Raw genomic sequence first — 21,043 nt, 5'->3', positions numbered from 1 at the left:
TTGCCTTTGTCTCCTTGTCCTCACTGCCTCCAGTGTTCTGCTCTAACGAGCTCCAAGGGAGGCTGTGTCAGTGCTGGCCCTCAGGGGGACACTGCAGGAAACTTGCCTCTGACTTGGACTTCTGGAGAGATGTCTTCCATTGTCTCTGAGTGCCTGAGGTTCGTGGGCTCATCAGCAAAGCCCCCTGAGGGGTGATTGCAATGCCTTGGGCTGGGCCTGTGCTGCTGAGCTGGGCTGGGCTCCTGGGACAGAGAGAGCTCGTGGCAAGAGGGCCCTGGTGCAGAGACAGCTGTGCCCGGGAGCAGCTCCTCTGCACATCACAGCAGGGCTGTGGGCTCTGACCGCAGCTGGCACAGAGAGGAGAGAAGGAGAGAGGGCTTGGAGGCAGTTGGCAGTGGGAGGATGCTGAGAGCTGCCTGCAGAAGAAATCTGCACAGCCCTTGACAACGTAAGTGTCTGGCTGTGAGTCCATGCAGCTGCAGGTCCTGGAAGTGTCTCCTGCTGGATCTTGTTTCTGGGAGGGCAGTGGGCAATGCAGTAGGCTTTGAGAGTCCTGCTGGTTTGCAGTGTGAGGTGAGGACGTCTGGCAGAAAGTCCATGGAGAGCCATTACCCAGCTTCACCTGGACAGCCAAAAGCCAAGTGCTAAGCCTCCTCCAGACACTGAAGGGATGGAGCTGGGATGCTGGGACAGCCCAGCTTTCAAAAATTCAGCTGAGGTGCATCCTCCTGGTCTTCAGGCTGCTCTCCAGCAGGATGCAGCTCTCTCTTGGCATCCTTGTGTTCTCCAGGTGCCACAAGGAGAAGACACCTCTGCACTAAGACCATGTCCATGCTGCTGACTGGCTGTCTGTGGGCAGCTGGAGTGAGGCCTCTGCAGCCCTGGCAAAGAGGGAGAAGCTGAGGTCCTGCTCATGCACTTGCAGACAAGGTGAGGATTCTGTCCATCTGCAGTGGGACTGGGGCTTCTCTGCTTTAAGCTGTCTACATATTGGGAAACAGTAGAGTGTGCTTGTTGTACTCAGCATAAGAAAATCTGTCTTGCTCTATACTAGAGGAAGGTGTTCTTTGCAACAACACTGCGAAGTTCATGGATCTTATAAGTGGACTGAACTTCAGTTTCCCCCTTGTTCCTGCTTCCTGAATGCTTCACAGCAGGAAGGACTCCTCTGGAGCCACAGGAATCCCTGCTCCCAGTGCCAGCCTCAGAAAGAATCATCCGGGACTCATGCGGTAGAGCTGCAGAAAGATTCTCCTGCAAAGAGAGAGTCTTGGGATGAGAATGCTCTAAGACTTTCAAAATTTTTTCCTCAGAGAAGTCTCTTCTAACTTTATTCTGCCTTCTCTTTTTCAACAGACAACTGTGTTCAATGTCAGAAAATGACCAATAGCAGCTCTGTGAGCGAGTTCCTCCTGCTGGTATTCGCAGACATGCAGGAGCTGCAGCTCCTGCACTTTGCGCTCTTCCTGGGCATCTACCTGGCTGCCCTCCTGGGCAACGGCCTCATCCTCAGCGCCGTCGCCTGCGACCACCGCCTCCACACTCCCATGTACTTCTTCCTCCTCAACCTCGCCCTCCTCGACCTGGGCTGCATCTCCACCACTCTGCCCAAAGCCATGGCCAATGCCCTCTGGGACACCAGGACCATCTCCTATCAAGGGTGTGTTGCACAAATCCTCTTTTTTGTCTTCTTCTTTGGTTCAGAGTTTTCAATTCTCACTATCATGGCCTACGACTGCTATGTTGCCATCTCCAAGCCCCTGCACTACTGGGTAGCTGTCCTGCACACGGCCAACACATTTTCCCTGCCGCTCTGCCACGGCAATGCTATGGACCAGTTCTTCTGTGAGATCCCCCAGATCCTCAAGCTCTCCTGCTCAGATGCTTACGTCAGGGAATTTGAGCTACTTGTTTTCAGTTTTTCCTTAGTCTTTGGTTCTTTTATTTTCATTGTGGCATCCTATGTGCAGATCTTCAGGGCTGTGCTGAGGATGCCCTCTTCTCAGGGTCGGCACAAAGCCTTTTCCACGTGCCTCCCTCACCTGACTGTGGTCTCCCTGTTTGTTAGCACTGTCATGGTTGCCTACTTGAAGCCCCCCTCCATCTCTTTGCCATCCCTTGACCTGGTGGTATCCGTTCTGTACTCAGTGGTGCCTCCAGCAGTGAACCCCGTCATCTACAGCATGAGGAACCAGGAGCTCAAGGATGCCTTGAGGAAACTGATGAACTAATATTAAAAAAACAAACAAACAAACAAACAAACAAACAAAAAAACTTATTGTCTTCTGCATATGACTCATAATACATTGCAGGAACAAGGTTTTCTTTTTAATAATTTTTCATACTCTGGAGAGTGCCATCACAAGCTCAGAGGTGTGGGTAGTAAGTTCAGCAATGGCTGGCCAGGCCATTGCTCATTGCTTCTTGGGGGATAAGATTTCCCAGAAGAGCAGGGCCTGCTGTATGTGCATGGGAGACATTGAAAGAGAAACCCAGTGCTGGTGCTGGCAGGCACATCATATGTGTGTAGAGAGATGAACACGAAGGAGCACAAAGGCCATCAGCTATTCCTAGAAGTCTCATGAAGGCCAGCTGGGCAGATAGTGTCACAAGGCCAAGTAACGTCCCCTGCGAAGCCACCTGAAGGCAGCTCTGGGATGTACCTCCTTGAACCGAGGTCTCTGTGCCCATTCCTCATGTCCTGGGGTATCTCAGAGGAGGGCAGAGCAGGGCGAGGCACCCCACGGCTGAGGTGCCTCCCAGCCTCTGGCAGTGACTGCAGGAGCTCTCTCTAAAGGCTTGTGTGTATGAGGTCTGCTCAGATGTGGACACCTCACACAGCCCTGCCATTGCCCTGTGTGATTCCAGAAACAACCCCCAGTGTCCCTGTGAGATTCCTGGAACCCCTTTTGCATAGGTTCATTGCAGATGCCCCTCTCTGTTATGTCACACTACCCTGCCTTTCTGGACCGGGCTGTCAGGCATTTGGATCAGCAAGATTTCTGGGGACTTGAAAAATGTGGGCATCAAACGCATCTTCAGGAAGGGCAAGAAAAAGGATTGGCAGAACTGCAATTGTCACCTCTAACCCTGGGAATGTGATAGGGAAAGTCCTGCCACAGCCATCTTCAGGCAGTTGGAGGAACCAAAGGAACTGCTAAAACAGAAGGGGAGGGGAAAGAAGGGAACGAGGTGAACCTGCACTTTAGCAAGGCCTTTGCCATGGTTTCCTGGGGTTCCCTTTAGCCACACTGGTGATATTTGGACTGAAAAAGGGGATGATGTTTTCGGGGGCAAGGTGTCAGTGGTACAAAGTCCTCCTTTCAGCCAGTTACCAGCAGCATCCCTCAGTGATGGGTACTTGGGCCAACACTGTTGACACTCTTTGTTATCTCCCTTCATGATGGCATGGAGCGTATTTCTCAATCTCAGTCTTTTAAACATGCATTAATCTTTAATGCAATGACTCTCCCTCAGAGTGCTCTTCAAGGACAGAATAAATGGAGGAGAAAAAAAAAAAAAAAGGAAAAAAAGAAAGAAGCATTAGAATTGTTGGGAAATGTGTTTTTGTAAACGTGTGTTTATGTAAAATGTATTTTCCTAAATGTTTGCATAAAACTATTGTTCAAGAAAGCATAATTTGATTTATTGCACTTCTCCATGGTGTTGTCAATGGAAAACTGTGAAAATAAATAATGAACATTCATAGAAAAAAAAAAAAAAGCTGGTGGTGCTGGCAAGGGAGATTATTTCAGCTATTACTTGGAATCCTTTTTTGCACAGCTTTGAACTGTTTCCTCAATCTATTTTCATGGCTGGTTTCAGTTTTCCAGTCAGAGGTGGACACTGCCTCCAAGATTTCCTTGGATAGCCGAGGGACCCAGGTGGGAAAAGTGACACAGGACCGAGGGGAGCCCTTCTGGAGCACAAGCTGGGGGGCACGAACTGGGGCTGGGCCCCTCAGGGGCTGTGCAGGGCTGCTACGCATGCTGTGCTGGGCCTGCCTACAGCATGCTGTGTCCTTCCATCCCACTAAGATGTCACTTCTGTCTCAGAAACTGACCGTCCCCATGCAGGGAGACAGGACCTTTTAGGTCTTGGCAATGTTTGAAAAGCTGCCCCAAACACAAGGACATTTTTTGCTTTTTTTTTTTTTTTCTTCTGTTTAAATATGCTCTCACAGAGGTGCAAACAATGTCGCTTATTGGCCCAGTTCTGGCCAGCAGTGGGGCCCTTATCTAACATGGGGCAGCTTCTGGATTCTTCTCACCAAAGCCACCTCTATGGCCCCCCACTACCAAAACCATACCACGTAAACCCACTCCATGCAGTCACATGGCATTCAAAGATGAATGTGAGGGGCCATGGATTTGATCTGCTTGTAGGCGACAAGGAGGAGATGAGAGGAAATGCTCTGATAACCTCAACTCTGCCTCAGGATCTCCTGCCCCAGCAGGAGCAATGTGACTGTGGCAGGGACTGTGAGGTCACTTCTGTATCTGCAGTTGATAGGGCAACAGCAGCAACATGTCACAGAAAGGGCCTACGAGGTCACTTCTGAGTGACTTTGGCTATCCTCCAGTCTTCAGGCACCTCACCCATTCTCCAGGACCTTTCAAAAATGATAGAGAGCGGTTCGGCGATCACATCTGCCAGCTCCCTTAGCACACGCAGATGCATCCCATCGGGACCCAGGGATTTGTGTGTGTTGAGCCCACACAGACGCTCCCGAACCACTCCCACGTCCACCAGGGGGGAGCCCTCCATTTCCCAGACCCTTTGTCCTATTGCCAGGGGCGAGGAGTTCCGGGGGAGTGTCCTTGAAGCAAAGACTGAAGCAAAGAAAGCATTCAGTATCTCTGCCTTCTCAACGTCTCCCTTGACCAGGAAACCCCCCCTCATTCAGCAAAGGACCCACATTATCCCTAGTCTTCCTCTTGCCGTTTACATACTTGAAAAAAATCCTTCTTATTATCCTTTATCTCTTTCGCAAGCCTCATCTCTAGGTGGGCTTTAGCCTTCCTTGTCGCTTCCCTGCAGGCCCTGACAACACATCTATACTCCTCCCAAGAGGACAGGCCCTTTTTCCACATTTCACAGACCATCCTCTTCCATTTGATCTTATTGATGAGCTCCTTGCTCATCCACACAGGTTTCCTGCCCCCCTTCCCTGATTTCCTATTCCTTGGGATGCACCGATCCTGAGCATGGAAGAAGTGCTGCTTAAATGTAGCCCAGCTCTCACAAGCACCCTTGCTTTCTAGCAGCCTATCCCATGAGATACTCCAAAGCAGGTCCCGGAAGAGGTCAAAGTTGGCTCTTCGAAAGTCCAAGGTAGCAATCTTGCTTTCAGCCTTACTTTCTTTGCCTAGTTGCATGTGGAACTCCACCAGCTCATGGTCGCTGCATCCCAAGCTGCCCCCAACCTTCACATCCCTAACAAGGCCATCCCGGTTGGTAAGAACGAGGTCCAGGAGCACCCCCCACCTCGTTGGCTCCTCCACCACCTGCGTCAGAAAATTGTCCTCAATGCATTGTAGGAACCATTTGGATTGCTCGTGCCTGGCTGAGTTGCTTACCCAGCAGATGTCTGGGTAATTGAAGTCCCCCATGACGACCAGCGCTCGTGATCGTGAGGCTACTAGAAGCTGCTCATAGAAGGCCTCATCGACTTCCTCCTCCTGATCTGGAGACCTGTAGTAGACCCCCACTACCATGTCTCCCATGTCAGCCCACCCCTTAATTCTTACACACAAGCTCTCCACTTGTCCTTCACCCTCCCCCAGCTGGAGCTGGGTACACTCTAATTGCTCCCTCACATAAAAGGCAACCCCACCCCCTCACTTCCCCAGCCTGTCTTTTCTAAAGAGGACACAGCCCTCCATGACTGCATTCCAGTCATGCGAGCTGTCCCACCATGTCTCAGTGCTTGCAACGAGATCATGGCCCCACGACCAAACACAGATCTCGAGCTCATCCTGTTTATATCCCATGCTCCGTGCATTGATGTACAGGCACTTTAGGGAAGCAGCAGGTGCAGTTACCCCTGGGGGGATGCAAGAAGAAGATACTGGACGGGGGATCGGGAACGCTACCTTCTCTGAGGAGCCCTCAGAGCTCAGAAGTTTTTCCCTGTCTTCAACAGTGACAGCAGTGACACCTTCCCCCAGCCCTTCTCTGTCACCTTTAGCTCCCCTCCCTTCCCCCATCAAACCTAGTTTAAAACCCTGGTAATCAGCCCAGAGAGCTTGCTCCCCAAAACATTTGCGCGCCAATTGCTCAGTCGGTGTCTGTCCATAGCCCACATACCCAGCCTCTCAAAGGACGGCCCAAGATCAAAATACCCAAATCCCTGGTCCAGACACTGCCCCCTCAGCCAGTCATTTACCTGTCCTGTTCTGCTCCTTCTATCTGCATCGCAGTCACCCAGCGGGAGGACAGAGGAGAACACAATGTGCACCGCCGATCCCCTCAACAACCTCCCCAGGGATGCAAAGTCCTTTTTAATATTCTTCATTGTTCTAATAGTGGCACACATGGGGAGGTCCTGGCATGCATCAGAGAGCAGCAAGGAGGGCTCTGGAGAGGGCCAGGGTGAGGTGGGTGGCAGAGCCCCATGCAGGGGCTGGCTGAGGGTCCCTTCTGCTGCAGCCACCGCATGCAGCATGGTAGGAGGAGGGCAGGCAGGGCTCATGGCTGCCTTGCTGCGGATGAGCCCTGAGCTGGGGAACAAAGTGTTTCCTGCTCTGCAGGCCCAGCAGATCCTGCTTCGACTCACACCCCGTGGCTTTGCCCTCTCCCTGGGCACCACAGAGCAGAGCCTGGTCCTGGGCTCTTCCTGACATCCCTGCAGCTCCTGGAAGGCTGCAGTGAGGTGCCCCTCAGCCTTCCCTCCTATGCTGCCAGGGCACATGGCTGCCTTATTGCCAGATCACTGCCCACCAACAACATCCAACAGGGCTGCTTCCCAAGCTGGGCCTTGCCCAGGGTTAGTCCTCTGTAGGGGCAGAAAATGGCCCTTGTCCTGGTGGTTTTTCATGGCCTTCCTGTCAATACATACTCTTCTCATCCTTGATCTCTTTTACTGAATACAGAGGCATAGGAGAACTTTTTGGTACAGACTACTGCAGAAAAAACATCAAGTCCCTCAGCCACGTCTCTGCTTTTCCTCCACAGTGCAGCTAGGCTCTTCATTCCACCACCTCTGCTGTACCTGAGGAGCAATTCTGAGAAAAAAGAGTCACGGAAAATGACTACCTTCTAGTTACTTTATATGGTTACTTTATATGGTTAATTACAAAGAGCTTACCAGCACCCGTTAATGAGGTCTTTTCTTTAAAAAAAAAATATAAAAAGGAGAAGTGAGATAAAGAAAAATATTTTAACTGGAATAGTATTCCAAAGAATGAAAATCAGTTTTGAAATACATGAATACATGCACATAGGACAGCACATTGAAAAAAAAACTACCAAAGGCTAAAGAAACATTACACACAAGTGCCCCAGCTTCCCTGAGGTAGGCATCTGAGCAGGAGAGTCTGAGTTGAGCTTTGAGGAGAGCCTGAGAAGAGCTTTGACTCAAAACAGAGCACTTTGACTGAAATACAGCACATCTTTACACCTGCTGAGGGTGCACTCTATTCCATCATCCAGGTCACTGACAAATAAGTTGAACAGGACTGGACTCAGTGTAGATCCCTGGGGACACTGCTGGCTACAGGCCTCCAACTAGACTTAGCTCCACTAAGTACAACCCTCTGAACTCTAGCCAGCTCACAATCCACCTCACTGATCACTTGTCCATCCCACACTTCCTGAGCTTATCTGTGAGGATGTTATGGGACACAGTGTTGAAAGCCTTGCTGAAGTCCAAGTAGACAACATCCTCTGCTCTCCCCTCACTCAGGGAGCCTTGAGACCACAGGTCAATGTCTGTACTGCCCACAGGTGCCTGCAGTCTTGTATCCTCAAGAACCATCTTCTGTATGTAACATTTTTAGCTTTTTTTTTTTTTTTTTTTCCTTGCAGTTTGGGGCCAGCATTGGTTGACCTGGTACCTGGCAGTGAAAGGCTGTGTCTCACACTGTTGTGGTTTAACCCAGCCGGCAGCTAAACACCATTCAGTCACCCTCCCCGCTCCCTCTCTGGGGTGGGGGAGAGAAACAGGAAAATGAAGCCTGTGGGTTGAGATAGAAACAGTTATTAGGACAGAAAAAAAAAAAATGGTAATAGTACTACTAATAATAATGTGTACGAAACAAGTGATGCGCAAAGCAATTGCTCACCACCCGCTGACCAATGCCCAGCCTATCCCCGAGCGGCCACCCCTCCAACCCTGGCTAAACACCCCTATCTATTGTTTAGCATGATGTCAGATGGTATGGAATACCCCTTTGTGCAGTTTGGGTCAGCTGTCCTGGGTCTGTCCCCTCCCAGCTCCTGCTGCACCCCCAGCCTGCCCACTGGCACGACAGAGCGAGAAGCTGAAAAATCCTTGGCTTGGTGTAAGCACTGCTCTGCAACAATTAAAACATCAGTGTGTTATCAACATTATTCTCATCTTAAATCCCAAACACACCACCCTACCAGTTGCTAGGAGGAAAATTAACTCTATCCTAGCTGAAACCAGGACAAGTGAGCAGCTCCTTCGGTATATTCCTGACACCAGCTTTGCAAGAAGCAGAGATGTGGCAGAGATGCCACTGCAGAGACAACAGGACTTTCACCAAGGTACATGAGACCTAAGGGCTTAGTCAAGTACAAGAGCTCAAGAGAACAACTTAGAAGCCAAAAGAGAGCAGCAGTGAAAAGGCCACATCCTGCTGCTGGCCATGGCTCTAGGGAAGCAGCAGCCCTGACCCGAAGGCAGCAAAGAGGCAGAGCCCAGCGGGCAGTGAGGGGTAGTCTCAAGGTCCACTGGGGCTGCTCCTCTGTGTGGCAGCAGCTCCAGAGGAGATGGGAAGAGATAGCATCTGAGACCAATGAAGTTCTCGTGGATTCTTTATTCTCCTTTTCCACACAGGAAGCCAAGTTCTGTAGGTACATAAGATGGTTGGGTGAAAGTAAATAAATTAAAAAAAAATAGGATGCCATGCACAGAATTCAACCAAAATCAGAATTTTAAGAGATAATATTAATAATAATAAAAGAATTGCAACCTACTGTACAAAGAGATTGTTCAGATAACCTGTGTGTCCATTTAATATTATAGGCACACTACTGATGCCAAAGAAGCATGTATCCAATGAGTTTCCACAAGGCGTGCTTGAGCTCCTGGTTCCTCATGCTGTAGATGAGGGGGTTCACTGCTGGAGGCACCACCGAGTACAGAAATGACACCTCCAAGAGGGGCAGGGAAAATGTGTTGGCCGTGTGCAGGACAGCATTGAGAAAGCCACTGCCCCAGGCAGCTGCTGCCATCTGGACACAAGCTCTGCTGCCCAGGAGGCTCCCGTAGTGCAGGGGCTTGCAGATGGCAATGTAGCGGTCATAGGCCATGATAGTGAGAAGGGAATACTCTGCTCCAATGAAGAATACGAAAAAGAGGACTTGTGCAACACACCCTTGATAGGAGATGGTCCTGGTGTCCCAGAGGGCATTGGCCATGGCTTTGGGGACAGTGGTGGAGATGCAGCCCAGGTCGAGGAGGGCAAGGTTGAGGAGGAAGAAGTACATGGGGGTGTGCAGGCAGTGGTGGCAGGCTACGGCGCTGAGGATGAGGCCGTTTCCCAGGAGGGCAGCCAGGTAGATGCCCAGGAAGAGCCCAAAGTGTAGGAGCTGCAGCTCGCGCATGTCTGCGAATGCCAGCAGGAGGAACTCGCTCACAGAGCTGCTGTTGGGCATTTGCTGGTTCTGGACATGGACACTGCCAAATGAGAAAAAAATAAAATAAAATAAATAGAGAGTGCTACGAGTAATGTCTCTGAGCAAAATTGAGAAAATTCCCAATTAAAGCCTTACATTCCCTGTTTCCAAGAAGACCTCTGCCTACATCCCTGTCTGGATCCCTGCTGTGTGCTTGCTGAGTGTCCTGTACACTGCAGCCTCCTCTGCCCAGCAGCTCCCAGTGAGCCTGCTCTGCTCCATTCAAGGTTCCAAGAGGGAAGGTTCCTGGGCAGTGGCTTCCTCTGCTGGGTGAGGGGTGTTTGGCTATGTGACTCTGTGTGTCTTCTGTGTTCAATACCCAGCAGACAAACTCAGCAGATGGATCTTGCATGTCTGGCCGGAGAGAACAGGGAGCATCTCCTCCTGCTTCACCCTTCGTGCACAGCACTCCCCGTCAGAATCAGGCAGCACCAGCTGCCACGCTGGGCAAGGGAGAGAAGCAGGCACGGGAAGGCAGGGCAGACCGAACCCAGTGCAGAGGCTGCGGTGTTGGTAAGGTAGAGCCTGTCCTCACAGCCCTGTGCCATCTGGCTGGCACAGACAGCAGAGGGACAAGAGCTCTGGAGTGGAAGAAGCATTTGGAATATGCTCCTTGTCATATGGTAGGAATTTGGGAGTAAGACCTCTGTGGAGCCAGGAGCTGGACTCGATGATCCTTGTGGGTGGGTCCCTTCCAACTTGGGATATTCTATGATTTTGTGATTCTGTGCCTTCTTCCATGGAGGAAGGTGGAGGGGGCCTGCAGCAAATGTGACTAATTACACAGAGTTTTAGGGTTCAGACACCCCATATTCTCAGCCCCCCATATTATACATGCCGTGACAGAAGCTCTGAGGGGAAGAGAGGAGACCAGGGGGTGCTGCAAGGAAGGTGCCTGCACTGCAGGGGAAGGCAGGGAGGGAGCAGCTCCCTCTCACTGCCTGCCCATGTCCCTGCTGCCAGCAGCTCTTTCTCTGTCCCCACGGCTCCTCCTGTCCATGATCATAGCCCCCATCCCACCTGCCGTGTGCCCAGCTCTGCCCTGCAGAAACCTCCTGGGGATGGGGACAGCTCCGGGGACATCTCCCTGTCTGCAGCTCCTAAAGAACAGCTCAGAAAAGCCCTGGTGCAGTCTGTAAGCAGAGAGAAGGGAAGGGATATTTTGAGGATCTTCACTAAGGTGTTCATGTCTCCGTTCAGTGCAATAGGAAGCTCAGTCACTTGTGCAAATCCAACTACACCGTTAACATAGAGCTGACACCACTATCAGGGCAGGAAGAGGCAAGCAGAGAGTAAAGAAAGTGCCTTTTCTTTGCAGGCAGCCCCTGCCCTTCCCTTCCTACGCCCAAGCTCCTGGGCTCCCTGGGCAGGCTGAGTGCTGAGCGTGGCAAGCAGCAGAGGCCCTGCCCTGGCACACAGCCCCTGGGGCACAGCAGGGACCCTGCTCTGCACCACAGCCCTGGCCACCCCTGCCTGCACCAACAGCTTCTCCATTGCCCAGCAATTGCAGCTGCATTGCCCTCCAGCCAGAGACTTACCGGGTTCAGGGCTGGGAAGTCTTCTCCCCCAGTGAGCTCTGTGCATCCTGCCACTTCTGCCTGCCTTTAAGCACTCTGTCTCTGCAGGCAGTGCCCCCAGCCCTGCTGCGCTGTGCAGAGGAGCTGCTCCTGGGCACAGCTGGCTCTCTGCACCAGGGCCCTCTTGCCACGAGCTCTCTCTTTCCCACGAGCCCGGCCCAGCTCAGCAGCACAGCACCAGCCCAAGGCACTGCAATCACCCCTCTGGGGGCTTGGCTGATGAGCCCACGAACCTCAGGCACTCAGAGACAACTGAAGACATCTCTCCAGAAGTGCAAGTCAGAGGCAAGTTTCCTGCAGAGTCCCCCTGAGGGCCAGCACTGACACAGCCTCCCTTGGAGCTCGTTAGAGCAGAACCCTGGAGGCAGTGAGGACAAGGAGACAAAGGCAATGTGAAGGTGACACTGATGTGGAGGAAAACTGGATGTGTGTCACCAATCACAAGGACCAGGCCTTGACTCCCAACTCAAGGAAGGGAGATCCTTACCAGTCACACCTTGCTCAGGACTCTTTGTGGGGCAGTAGGAGATGGGGATGTGCATGGCCAAGTGCAGGAGAATGGTACAACCCCTGCCTGCTTCATGGGTGCAGGTGAGGAGGCAATGAGGCCCTGGTGCTTTAACCATAAGCTGTCTCTTCATAGGCCTCAGTAGCAGAGACAACAGCCATACCTGTGGACACAAAGACCTGGGTCCTGTTGGGACTTTCAGCCAATCCACAGCCCTCTATCCTGTGTAAACCTGTCTCTTAAAAGGACTCCCATACCTGTACATCGTTCACTGCTGGCTGCAGACATTGTCTGTGTGGTGTCACAGCAGATCTGAGCTGAGCGTGATAACTCAGATCTTCTTGGTGGCCATGCTCCTCGTAAGGCAGCTCTGCAGGAAGCTGGCCTGGTTCCTCGTGAGCAGGCACCACTGCTCGTATGGCATCCCTAGTGGTGCCCAGGCCATCCTCCTGCTGGACATTACTCACTCAGCAGTGTCCCAGTCTGACCTGATGTGTGGGGTTTCTCTCCCTCTGGTACAGGTCTGGGCTCTTCTCCATGTTAAAGTCAAAAGTTTTCTTAAGTCAGAATCCCGCAGATTCTCAAGGTTCACCCACAGTGATGCTCCATTCTATCAGCTGTTAATGTCAGCAGGCAGACAGTTCAACCTTTGTGTAATTGTGCTATCTCTGACCAGACAGCAGCAGCAGCAAGGGTTCCAGGGAAATTTGGATAATTCAGGACTAACCATCTGAATGGAATTGCAGCAGTCACAGAAGGTAGGGGATGGAAGGCTGTCAGGTTCCACATTTGCTGTGCTTTTTTCTCATGCATGCTGTCAGTTTGTCTGGAACTGTTTCCTGCATGTTATGGGGCTGTGCAGGTCAAAATTAAAAGGGGCCAAGCCCATCTGGAGCTCAATCCATCTATTACTGTCAAAGAAAATTAAAAATATAAAATAAAATGAAATAAAATAAAATAAGATAAAAATGATAGAAATAGTTTAAATGAAGGAGGATTAGGGAGAATCATAATGCTTTATTGAATTTTGGGGGAAAACCCAGTGACAAGGGATGAGGTAAAGGCTGAGACAATTAATGCCTTCTTTGCCTCTGTTACTAGCAGCAAGACCAGTTGTTCCCCTGTATATTTCTTCCTCCTCATGGCCAGTGCCAACCTTCCAATGCAAGCTTTGTGGCAGTTTTTTCTCTCCTGCTCTTTCCTACTACCAAAGGAAGCTCCATCAACGTGGAAACCACTCCTGAAGTAGGCATCCCAACCCAGCAGGCTCCTTGCGGCCTCTCAGCCAACCAGACACAAGTCACCTCAGCAGAAGCTTCCAAGCCATGGGCCTGCTGCTGGCCTTGCAGCTTCTTGGCTACACACAGCCAAGCCTTGTGCCTGCTGCTGCCCACTCATGGACTCAGGCAGAAGGGACAGGACAACCCATATGGGGGCCTTCTGTCTGTCTGGGTCGTCCTGGGTCTGGAGGCAGAGGGGATCCCACAGTCAGCATGCCAAGCAGGTGCCTTCTGCTGGCCTAGCAGGGCCACTGGCAGATGTCAGCCCAAAAGTGCAGCTCCCAGGGAGAAGTCAAGGCTGACCTGCCACCTCCAGACACAAGTGACCTCACAGCCCCTTTCTGTGACACGTTCCTGCTGCTGCCCTATCAAGTGCAGAGACAGAAGTGACCTCACAGTCCCTGCCACAGTCACATTCCTGCAGCTGGGGCAGGAGATCCTGAGGCAGAGCTGAGCTTTCTCTAGCCCCCTCGGTATCTCTTTTTACTTTCTGGGTTAGAGATTAAGCATAGATTTAGTGGGAGTGTTTGGTGTTCTGCTTGTGCTGTCAGCTCTGTGGTTAAGGTATGGACAAGCTCTGTGGTTTACGGGTGTTTTTTGTCTATCAATGAATCTAGGGTTAAATAAGGCATTTTAATGTATGTGTTAAGTGAAAGGATTACCGTTATCAAGAGAAAAAATTGATTTCTTTCAGTTTGTTGTAGTAGCATTTAGGTTTATTTAGCGTTAAAATTACTAGCTCAAGTAAAGTAAGGGCCATATATGTCTGTTTTAAGTCAGTCTTACTGCACTACCGGCATTGCATGAATGCTCTTACCTCTATGAAATCATTAATTTCTGCTGGCCATGCTCCTCTTCCCACCCCAAAATCTCATATGTCTCTTGTTCAAGCTGCTCCTGACCTCCTCATATCTTACTGGGATCAGCTTTCTGATGGCATTTACCATCTCAGTGTATCTGTCTCACCTCTATTGGCTCCTCCATTCCAGAGAAGGAAGTGGCATTGTAGACAGGAGGGAAAAGGACACAAAGATCTTTTGGTGCTTCCTGTACAATGTGCCCATCAGCTCTGCACCTCCACAAAATCACGCTTCCGACCTACAAGTTTTGTTTCCCTCTGGATCCGGGGCTGCTTTTCCCAGGACCTCTCACAAGTTTCAGTTTCAGATGTGGAGGGATGGGATAAGGAAAGCCAAGGCATAGATGGAACTGAGCTTAGCAGAGGATGAAAAGCATAACAGGAAGAGATTCTATAGGTACTTTGCTCAGAAAAGAAAGGCCAAGGAGAGTGTACCCCCTCTGATGGATGAGAAGGGTGAACTGGTAATGACAGACATGCAGAAGCCTGAGGGACTCAACAACATCTTTGCCTCAGTCTTCCCTGCCAGTCAGGCTTCCCAAGTCTTTCACTTCCCTGAACCCATCGATGCAGGCTGGGGGGCAAAGTCCCTCCTGCTCTAAGTAAAGAGGAGGTCTGAGTTCACCTGAAGAAACTGAGCACATGCAAGTCTATGGGGCTTGGTGACATGCATCCCAGGGTCCTGAGGTCCTCAGCAGGTGAAATCCCTGCTGACTGGAAAAAGGAAACATCACTCCCATTTTTAAAAAGGGTAGAAATGAAAACCCTTGTAACTATTGAATGGTGAGCCTCACCTCTGTGCCTGGCAAGATCATGGAAAAGATCCTCCTGGAATCAATGTCAAGGCACATGCAAGACAAAGAAGTGATCTCAGACAGCCAGCATGGCTTCACCAAAGGGTAAATCTTGCCTGACCAATGTGATGGCTTTCTACAATGGAGTGATCACATCAGACAACAAGAGAAGACTAGCCTATGTCATCTACTTGGACTTCTTTAAGATCGTTGCCATGGTCCCACATGACATCCTTGTCTCCAAATTAGAGAGATATGCATTTGATGGGTGAACCATTCAGTGGATAAGGAGTTGGCCTGAAGGTCACATCCAGAGAGTGGTGCTCAGTGGCTCTACGTCCAAATGGAGGCTGGTGACAAGTGTTGTACCTCAGGATCTGTCCTGGGACTGGTGCTGTTTTATATCTTTATCTATGACAGACAATGAGATCAACAGTAAGACAGTGAGACAGTACATTCTGCGCTTGTAGCCCAGAAGGCCAACTGCATCCTGGGCTTCATAAGCAGAGGAGTGGCCAGCAGGTAGAGGGAAGTTAATTCTGCTTCTACTCCTTGTACTCTGTCTGCCCTTGTGAGGCCCCACTTGGAGTGATGCATCCAGGACTGGGCCCCCAGCACAAGGATGTGAATCTGTTAGAATAGGTCCAGAGGAGGGCCAAAAAGATGATCAAGGAGCTGGAGCATGTCTCCTGTGAAGAAAGACTAAGAGAGCTGAGGCTGTTCAGCCTGGAGAAAAGAAGGCTCCGGGGTGACCTCTTTGTGGCCTTTCAATACTTCAAGGGGGAGTATAAAAAGATGGAGAGTGACTCTTTGCTCAATCAGATAATGACAGGACAAGGGAGAATGGTTCTAAGCTAAATGAGGGCAGATTCAGATAAGAAGTTAGGAGGAAATTCTTCATTCAGGGGGAAGTGAGGCACTGGAACAGGTTGCCCAGAAAAGCTGCTGGTTGTTTTGATGTTCTTCAGTAGCCCGATTCTTGGGCACATGAGCATCTACGTGGCGTACTTTCACAGCCAGGTTCTCTACCCGAGCAGCAATATCTTGCCACAACGCAGCAGCCCAGATGGGTTTGCCCCTGCGCTGCCAGTTGTTTTGCTTCCATTGCTGTAACCATCCCCACAGGGCATTTGCTACCATCCATGAATCGGTGTAGAGATAGAGAACCGGCCGTTTTTCTCGTTCAGCAATGTCTAAAGCCAGCTGAATGGCCTTCACTTCTGCAAACTGACTGGATTCACCTTCTCCCTCAGCAGCTTCTGCAACTCGTCGCGTAGGACTCCATACAGCAGCCTTCCATCTCCGATGCTTCCCCACAATACGACAGGACCCATCAGTGAACAGGGCATATTTCTTTTCATTCTCTGGTAACTGGTTGTACAGTGGGGCTTCTTCAGCACGACCCACCTCCTCCTCTGATGATATCCCAAAGTATTTGCCTTCTGGCCAGTCCATAATCACTTCCAATATTCCTGGGCGACTGGGGTTTCCTATTCGAGCCCGCTGAGTAATCAGTGCAACCCACTTGCTCCATGTAGCATCAGTTGCATGACGTGTAGAGGAGACCCTTCCTTTGAAAAACCAGCCTAGTTCCGGCAATCGGGGTGCTAGGAGGAGCTGTGCTTCATTACCGACCACCTCCGAAGCAGATCGAACTCCTTCATATGCTGCCAATATCTCCTTTTCAGTTGGAGTATAGCGGGTCTCAGATCCTCTGTATCCCCGACTCTAAAACCCCAGGGGCCGACCTCGAGTCTCCCCAGGTTCTTTCTGCCAGAGGCTCCAGGTGGGGCCGTTCTCCCCGGCTGCAGTGTAGAGCACATTCTTTAAATCTGGTCCTGTTTGAACTGGCCCAAGGGCTACTGCATGGACTATTTCCTGCTTGATTTGTTCAGAGGCTTGTCGCTGTTCAGGGCCCCATTCAAACTCATTCTTCTTACGGGTTACTTGGTAGAGCGGGTTTACAATCAGACTGTAATTTGGGATGTGCATTCTCCAAAACCCCACAACACCTAGGAAAGTCTGTGTTTCTTTCTTGCTAGCTGGTGTAGACATAGCTGTTATTTTGTTGATCACATCCATTGGGATTTGACGACGCCCATCTTGCCATATTATTCCTAAAATATGGATCTCTTGTGCAGGTCCTTTGACTTTATTTTGTTTTATGGCAAAACCGGCTTTCAGAAGGATTTGGACTATTTTCTTCCCTTTCTCAAAAACTTCCTCTGCTGTGCCACCCCACACAATAATGTCATCGATGTACTGCAGGTGTTCAGGTGCTTCCCCCTGCTCTAGCGCAGATTGGATCAGTCCATAGCAAATGGTAGGGCTGTGTTTCCACCCCTGGGGCAGCCGATTCCAAGTATATTGGACTCCCCTCCAAGCGAAAGCAAATTGTGGCCTGCACTCTGCTGCTAGAGGGATGGAGAAAAATGTATTAGCGACATCAATTGTGGCGTACCACTTGGCTGCCTTCGATTCCAGTTCGTACTGAAGTTCCAGCATGTCTGGCACTGCAGCACTCAGTGGTGGCGTCACTTCGTTCAGGCCACGATAGTCCACTGTTAGTCTCCACTCGCCATTAGACTTTCGCACTGGCCATATGGGACTATTGAAAGGTGAATGGGTCTTGCTGATCACTCATTGGCTCTCCAATTGACGAATTAGCTTATGGATGGAATCAGGGAGTCTCGGTTAGTGCGATATTGCCGCCGGTGCACAGTTGTGGTAGCGATTGGCACTTGCTGTTCTTCGACCCTCAGCAACCCCACAACAGAGGGGTCCTCTGAGAGACCAGGCAAGGTAGATAATTGTTTAATGCCCTCTGTCTCTAAGGCAGCTATACCAAAAGCCCACCGGAACCCTTTTGGGTCCTTGCAATATCCTCTTCTAAGATAGTCTATGCCAAGGATACACGGAGCATCCGGGCCAGTCACAATGCGGTGCTTTTCCCACTCATTCCCAGTCAGACTCACTTCAGCCTCCAATACAGTCAACTGCCGAGATCCCCCTGTCACTCCACAAATATAGATGGGCTCTGGTCCTTTATAGCTCGATGGCATTAGAGTACATTGTGCACCGGTGTCTACTAAAGCCTTATACTACTGTGCGTCTGACGTGCCAGGCCATCGAATCCACACAGTCCAATAAACTCGATTGTCCCTTTCCTCCCCCTGGCTGGAGGCAGGGCCCCCCTAATCCTGGTCAGAATCTTCTTCGTTTCTGGGTTTGAAGGACTGTCTGCTGGAAGTTGGAGCAGCAAACTTTTCAGAGAATCCCTTTTTCCTGATTGTTTTCTTTTGCAACTCACATACCCGTGCCTCTAGGGTTGTGGTAGATTTTCCATCCCATTTTCTCATGTCCTCTCCATGGTCTCGTAAGTAAAACCACAGGGTGGCACGGGGTGAGTACCCACCATATCGTCTTCCTTGTGTGGATGAACGCCTACCCCTGACAGCTGAGACACTGCTTTGTACAGGTGCGGAGGAGCATAATCTCTCTTCAGGTTGGTGAACCTTTTCAGAAAGTTTCTCCCAAGTGTTCTCTTTTGGTTGGTGGACACTGGTTGGTTCAGGTGGGGAGGAAGATAGATTCTCTTTAAGTTGGTTGAACTCTTCAGAAAGTTTCTCCACAGCTGAGACGCAGGCCTGTAAGGAAGAGGAGAGACTTTCTTCGTACTGCCGGAGTTGTTTAGCCACTTCATCCACTGTGGGTTCCTCATCCTCTTTCCAGGCCATTACTGCTAATGAGCTGGCATATGATGATGGTGCACTCCGTACAAACTTCTGCCACATGGGTCGTGTACACCTGACTTCATCTGGATCTTTGGATGTTTGTCTGAGGTCTGGATCCTCATAAATCACTTCCCGTACGGCTAATTCCCTCAGGTACTGGATTCCCTTCTCCATAGTGGTCCACTTGCCTGGTAGACATAGAAGTTCTTCCTTGAAGGGATACCTTTCCCTCACAGCTGAGAGGAGACGCCTCCAGAGGCTGGTGGATTGTGCTCCATCTGCAATTGCTTTGTCAATGCCTGCATCTCTAGCAAGGGATCCCAGTCGTCTGGCTTCCTTCCCCTCTAATTCCACACAATTGGCTGTGGTGTCCCAAGCTGCTTGTCCCAAGGTGACAAGCTGCTCACCTATACAACAACCAAAATCGTTTCGCACATCTCGTAGCTCACGCTCGTATAGGTTTTGGGTAGTTACTGTTGATTTTTTGGCATCCTCATCTTCCTCCTCCTGAATCCCTGATGGCCCAGCATTGTCGTCTCTATACCTAGACTTGGCAGAAGACTCTCTGCGTTCTAAACGACCTGAATCTCTATACCATTTTTTCACCTTCTCTACAGGGGCAACTTGCACTGCTACAGCTCGTTTCTCTGACTCAGCCACAGGAGCCGGAGCAGCTGCAGGGGCTGGAAATGGAGCGGCTGCAGGGTCCACCATAGGGGTTGGAGTGGCCGTTGGGTCTGTCACAGGACTTGGAGTGGCCGCAGGGTCTGTCACTAAGTTGATACTAGTATGAATTGCAGCTCAATAGACATGAGTCAGGACCCAGCATGTTACAATGATTTGTGTTACTTTGGAACTGCCAGAGTCATGACACCTTTTTTTCAAGCATTCTACCATTTTTTTAGGATTTTGCAGTTGTTCAGGGGAAAATTTCCAAAACACTGGAGGTTCCCACTGCTCTAGATGCCTGCCCATATCCTCCCATACTCCCTGCCACCCACAACTATCCTGCCTCCGGGCAGATCTCTGGATAAGATTCTTAAGTAGTTGTTTAACTTTAAGCAAAACCTGAAGCATATTCAGGAGGCATAACAACAAGACCATGCTGGTCTGAGTATCCCAAGGATATTCAATATCTTGGAGAGCTATTGTAATAAGCTCAGAGGATAAGAGGGTGGTAAAGGAGAAAGGGAGAGTGATCGAGGAGGATAAGGGAGTGGTGAAGGAGAAAGGGAGAGTGAATGAGTAAGAAAAAATATCTTCCCCTTTCCCCTCCACAGATTGACTCCCTAATGAAAAGAGGCAACAGGTATAATTGCTAATAGTTTCTGAGATACGGTTTCCAAAGTATAGAGTCGACGACGTTACTGAGTACAAATACCAAGTTAGAGTCATGACCAGATATTTCATCGTCTCATAAGCCACTGTTACAACACACAGTACCATAATGATCTTAAACCATGGCCCGGAGAGGATAAGGGCAACATGACAGAGAGCAAATACGGAAAATATTGTGCTATAATACTCAATTTGGAAAACAGGCGCAGCAGAGTTGAGATTAAAGCAATCAGCATTATGACAAGTAACTATTAAGCAGGTCTAATACTTATACCAATTTTATTTTAACACACTCTGGTCAGATCTGCCGTTATCTCAAACTTTTGCGCCCCAAGTTAGGCACCAAAAAGACTGTCGTGGTTTAACCCGGCCGGCAGCTAAACACCACACAGCCGTTCGCTCACCCTCCCCCCTCCCTCTCTGGGATGGGGGAGAGAAACAGGAAAGTGAAGCCTGTGAGTTGAGATAAAGACAGTTTAATAAGACAGGAAAATAATAATAACAACAATAATAATAATAATAACAATAATAATAATAATAACAATGATGATAATATTACTACTACTAATAATGTGTACAAACAAGTGATGTACAATGCAAGTGCTCGCCACCCGCTGACCGATGCCCAGCATAACCCTGAGCAGTGCTGGCCCCCCACCCCAGCTAGCCACCCCTAAATATTGTTTAGCACGATATCAGATGGTATGGAATACCCCTTTGGCCAGTTTGGGTCAGTTGTCCTGGGTCTGTCCCCTCCCAGCTCCTGTTGCACCCCCAGCCTGCCCGTTGGCAGGACAGAGTGAGAAGCTGAAACGTCCTTGGCTTGGTGTAAGCAACCACGAGGGATGCCATATGAGCAGTGGTGCCTGCTCACCAGGAACCAGGCCAGCTTCCTACAGAGCTGTCTTATGAGATATTTGTGTCCATGGCTACGGCTGTTGTCTCTGCCACTGAGCCCTATGAGGACAAAGCTAATCACTAAAGCAATGGAGCCTAATTAACTCCTCGCCAACCCATGAAGCAGGCAGGGGTTGTACCATTCTCCTACACTTGGCCATGCACATCCCCATCTCCTACTGCCCCACAAAG

At 50.2% G+C, this 21,043-nt stretch overlaps 1 protein-coding gene across 1 annotated transcript in view; it reads left to right on the top strand.

Annotated features, from left to right (window-relative positions):
• Positions 1-5,242: 5,242 nt before the first annotated feature.
• LOC137846905 (uncharacterized) overlaps positions 5,243-21,043 on the top strand; it is a 426,139-nt gene continuing 410,338 nt past the window's right edge. Inside the window, exon 1 of the mRNA XM_068665012.1 lies at positions 5,243-5,378. The gene's annotated coding sequence lies outside the window, so the exon portion shown is untranslated. The remainder of the gene's footprint in view (positions 5,379-21,043) is intronic.

Source organism: Anas acuta, chromosome W, assembly GCF_963932015.1.
Source record: "Anas acuta chromosome W, bAnaAcu1.1, whole genome shotgun sequence".
Classification (NCBI taxonomy): domain Eukaryota; kingdom Metazoa; phylum Chordata; class Aves; order Anseriformes; family Anatidae; genus Anas; species Anas acuta.
This window is presented reverse-complemented; position numbering and strand designations above follow the sequence as displayed.